The following is a 5,581-nucleotide window of genomic DNA, read 5'->3' as shown; positions in this document are numbered from 1 at the left end:
GTCCTAATAACAGGTGTTGGTGAGAATGTGGAGAAATGAGAACCTTTATACATTGCTGGTAGGAATGTAAAATGGTGCAGCCACTTTGGAACACAGTCTGACAGCTCCTCAAATGCTTAAATATACAGTTACCATATGACTCAGCAATTCCACACCTAAGTATATACTGAAGAGAAATGAAAACATATGTCCACACAAAAACTTGTACACAAATGTTTATGGCAGCATTATTCATAATAGCCAAAAGGTGAAAACCCAAATGTCCATCAGTGGACAAAAGGATAAACCAAATGTGGTCTAGCCATACAATGGAATATTATTCAGCAATAAAAAGGAACGAAGTACTAATAGATGCTACAACCTGGATGAACCTTAAAAACTTTATGCTAAATGAAAGAAGCCAGTCATAAAGGACCACACATTGAATGATTCTAGTCATATGAAAGTCCAGCATATGGAAATCTATAGAGACAGAGAGTAGAGCAGTGGTTGCTTAGGACTGGGTGGGGGGAGGGTGCCAACAGGTAAGGGGTGATACCTAGAGGGCATGGAGTTTCTTTTTGAGCTGATAAAAAGGTGCCAAAATTGACTGTGGTGATGGTTTTCCAACTCTTATGAATACACTAAAGACCCTTGAATTGTATACTTTAAGTGGATGAATTGTATGGTATGTAAATAATATCTCAATAAAACTGTTTTTTAACAAGGAATGAACTACCAATACATGCTACAACATGGATGAACCTGGAAAACATGATGCTAAGAAGCCAGACATGAAAGACCACATATTATATTATTCTATTCATATGAAAATCCAGAATAGAAAAATCTATAGAGACAGAAAGTAGATTAGTGGTTATTAGGGTTGGAAGTTGGGGAATGGAGGAATAGGTGAGTGATTGCTAAAGGGTATGGCATTTCTTTTTGAGGTGATTCAAATGGTCTGTCATGATGGTTGCATATATATACTAAAAACCATTGAAATGTATACTTTGAATGGGTGACCTGTATAGTATGTGAATTTACATCTTAATGGAGCTGTTTTGTTAAAAAGAGTAAATCAAAATAGAAATTATAAAATACACCTCAATTGGAATGTAAGTGCTATATACCAGAATTTATCAGATATAGCAAAATCAGTATTTTGACATAACTTTTTATTGTTAAATGGATTAATTTTTTAAAAAGAAAAGCTCTAATGCGGCTGATTCCAAATCTGGAACAGGAAATGTACAAGACAAACCTGGGACAACTTGCAAAGATGCTATCAGGAAGGCACAGGAGTCACCTTGAAGGGGCTCCCATGGTCAAACAAGGGATAATTTGAGCATCAGAAATAATAATGACTGTAACCAGCTGAAATATATAAAATATATAACATACAACAACCCACAGAAATTTTAACAAATCTCACCATGCTATAGCACTATCTCATAACTCTGCAGACTGATAAATAGAAAGAATCAAACATTTAGCATGGCATTCCAGTCCCTAGGCAAAACTCTAAGGTTGCCAAATAGTTAATGGAGAAAATTTCTTCTTCATACAAGCAAGAATTCCAACCCAAAAAGTGCAGAAAGAATGAGAGTATTCGAAAATCTACATTTCACCGTTCCTAATGAAGTTATGATTTAAGTTACAATTATCAGTGGTTGTTAAAATCTCTAGATGAAAGGTGAAAAGGGGATTTGATAACAGAAGGATCACACTGTGAATACCTGAACCCAATAGCCAATTGTTGCCCATTAAAAGTAGGCCAAAGGCGGGGCGCGGTGGCTCACGCCTGTAATCCTAGCACTCTGGGAGGCCGGGGCGGGAGGATTGCTTGAGGTCAGGAGTTTGAAACCAGCCTGAGCAAGAGAGAGACCCTGTCTCTACTATAAATAGAAAGAAATTAATTGGCCAACTAACATATATAGAAAAAATTAGCCGGGCATGGTGGCGCATGCCTGTAGTCCCAGCTACTCTGGAGGCTGAGGCAGGAGGATTGCTTGAGCCAGGAGTTTGAGGTTGCTGTGAGCTAGGCTGACACCATGACACTCACTCTAGCCTGGGCAACAAAACCAGACTCTGACTCAAAAAAAAAAAAAAAGTTGAACAAAGGGGCCAGGCGTGGTGGCTCACATCTGTAATCCTAGCACTCTGGGAGGCCGAGGTGAGAGGATTGCTCAAGGTCAGGAGTTCGAAACCAGCCTGAGCAAGAACGAGACCCCATCTCTACTATAAATAGAAAGAAATTAATTGGCCAACTAAAAATATATAGAGAAAAAATTAGCCGAGCATGGTGGCACATGCCTGTAGTCCCAGCTACTTGGGAGGCTGAGGCAGGAGGATCGCCTGAGCCCAGGAGTTTGAGGTTGCTGTGAGCTAGGCTGATGCCAGGGCACTCTATCCCAGACAACACAGTGAGACTCAGTCTTAAAAAAAAAAAAAGTGGGACAAAGGGCATCTATGAAAACCACACAGCTAACATCATGCTTGTTGCAGAAACATTAAATGCCTTCTCCCTAGGATCAGAAATAAGCTGAAGATGTCTGCTCTCCTAACTTCTATTTAACGTTGCAGTAGAGGTTCTTTCTAGCCAGGGCAATCTGGCATGAAAAAGAATTAAAAAGGCTGGGCGTGGTGGCTCATGACTGTAATCTTAGCACTCTGAGAGGCCGAGACGGGAGGATCGCTTGAGCTCCGGAGTTCAAGACCAGCCTGAGCAAGAGGGAGACCCCGTCTCTACTAAAAATAGAAAAAAATTAGCCAGGCATGGTCACGCATGCATCTGTAGTCCCAGCTACCCAGGAGGCTGGGGCAGGAGGATTGCTTGAGCCCAAGGGTTTGAGGTTGCTGTGAGCTAGGTTGATGCCATGGCACTCTAGCATGGAAAACAGAGAAAGACTCTGTCTCAAAAAAAAAAAAAAGAATTATAAGGTACCTGGATTGAAAAATAAGAAACAAAACTATCTCTATTTACAGATGACCCAGTCTCAAATATAGAAAATCCTAAGGAATCCACCAGAAAACAATTAGAACTAATGAACAAATTCAGCAATGTGGCAGGATACAAAATCAGTACACAAAAATCAGTGGTATTTCTATATACTAGCAATGAACAATCCGAAAATCAAATTAAGGAAACAATCCCATTTATAATGGCAGCAAAAGAATAAAATATCTAGGAATAAATTTAAGAAAAAAATACAAGATATATATGCTGAAACTATAAAACACTTTGAAGAAATTAAGGAAGATTTAAATCAATGGAAAAACATATATATTCATGGATTGGAAAACAAACTGTCAAGATGACAATACTCCCCAAATTCATCTACAGATTCAACACAATCCCTATCAAAATCTCGGGTTGGTTTGTTTTGCATAAATAGACAAATTAGTCATAAAATGCATATGAAAATGCATGGTGGCTGGGTGTTGTGGCTCATGTCTGTAATATCGCCACTTTGTGAGGTTGAGCGGGAGGATTGTTTGAGGCCAGGAGTTTGAGACCAGCTTGAGCAACATAATGAGACCCCATCTTTACAAGAAATATAAAAATTAGCCAAGCATGGTGGTGCGTGCCTGTAGTCCCACCTACTTGGGAAGCTGAGGCAGGAAGATGGCTTGAGCCCAGGAGTTTGAGGTAGCAGTGAGCTATGATGACACCACTGCACTCTAGCCCAGGCAACAGTGCAAAATGCTGTCTCAAAAAAACAAAAGAAAATAATGGAAAAGAAAAAGAAAGGAAAGAAAAAGAAAAGAAAAAGAAAGAAAAAGCAGGGGACCCAGAATAGCCAAAAAGAAAAATCTTGAGAAAGAACAAAGTTGGAGGACTCAGATATCCCAATTTCAAAGCTTACTACGAAGTTAGAGTGAAGTACTACCATAAGTATAGCCATCTAGATCAATGAAACAAAATTAAGAGCTTAGAAATAAACCATTCCATTTATGGTCAATTGATTTTGAGAAGGGTGCCAATTCTTTCCCCATTGAATGCCAATTGGCATTCAATGGGGAAAGAATAGTCTCTTCAATAGCGTTGAGACAACTGGAAATCAACACGCAAAGGAATGAAGTTGGAACTCTTACACAACACACAAAAATGAACTCAAAATGATCATAGGCCTGAATGTAAGAGCTAAAACTATAAAACTCTTAGAACAAAACGTAAGAGTAAATCTTCACAACCTTAGATATGGCAATGACTTCTTAGATGCAAAACCAAAAGCACAGGCAACAAAGGAAAAAATAAATGGAGCTTCATCAAAATTAAAAACTTTCTTTTTGTCTTTTTTCAAAATTAAAACTTTTGAGCTGCAAATGATACTATGAAGAAAAAAAAAAAAAACAATCTAGGCTAGATGCACTGGCTCACACCTGTACTCCCAGAACTTTTGTTAGGGACCGACCTTCCACAACCCCACCGGACAGAAAAGCAGAGACATTGAGGATGCAATCACACAAGAGGAGGTTTATTTTCTGGCTAGCCAGGGTCCAAGCCCCAGAGCACCAACGCAGTGGCCACTCTCTCAGGCAAGGACCCCGACCGGAACAACGGCATGCCTTTTATCCCCATGGTGCACAAGCTGCGCACAAGCCGACTACGCATGGATCATGCGTTGACCTTTATAAAATGATTGGTTGCCCACTATTGCCTTTTGAAATAATTGGCGGGTTGGTTGCCCTCTATTGCCTGATGGGCCAGTCGCCCATGCTTCAATGACCTCATCCCATAATTCCCCATACAGCGGCGTAGCAAGCAAGCAATGACCAGAAGCAAAAGTTTGCGGTTAGCTCATTGCCCCACCCAAGTAAATTCCCGACAATTGGAAAAACTCCTCTGCCCTTCCTCTGTCCTACAAATTCCTCTGCCCTTCCTCTGTCCTACAAATTCCTCTGCCCTTCCTCTGCCCTACACTTTGGGAAGCTGATGCAGGAGGATCACTTGAGGCCAGGAGTTCGAGAACAGCCTGGGCAACACAGCCAGACCCCATCTCTACAAATAAAAAAATTAGCTGAGTGTGGTGTCATGCACCTGTAGTCCTAGCTACTTGAGAGGCTGAGGCAGGAGGATGGCTTGAGCCCAGTAGTTTGAGGTCACAGTGAGCTGTGATGACCCCACTGCACTCCAGCCTGGGTGACAGTGAGACACTCTCTCTAATATATATATATATAAATATATATATATATATATATACACTTATATATATATATACTAATATAAAAGAAAATCCACAAAATGAGAAAAAATATATGTTTTTATTTTTATTTTATTTATTTATTTTTTTGAGACAGAGTCTCACTTTGTTGCCCAGGCTAGAGTGAGTGCCATGGCGTCAGCCTAGCTCACAGCAACCTCAAACTCCTGGCTCAAGCAATCCTCCTGCCTCAGCCTCCCAAGTAGCTGGGACTACAGGCATTCGCCACCATGCCCGGCTAATTTTTTGTATATATTAGTTGGCCAATTAATTTCTTTCTATTTATAGTAGAGACGGGGTCTCGCTCTTGCTCAGGCTGGTTTCGAACTCCTGACCTCGAGCAATCCGCCCGCCTCGGCCTCCCAGAGAGCTAGGATTACAGGCGTGAGCCACCG

Source organism: Microcebus murinus, chromosome X (assembly GCF_040939455.1).
Source record: "Microcebus murinus isolate Inina chromosome X, M.murinus_Inina_mat1.0, whole genome shotgun sequence".
Lineage (NCBI taxonomy): Eukaryota > Metazoa > Chordata > Mammalia > Primates > Cheirogaleidae > Microcebus > Microcebus murinus.
The sequence above is the reverse complement of the archived record's forward strand: the minus strand, read 5'-3'. Positions refer to the sequence as shown.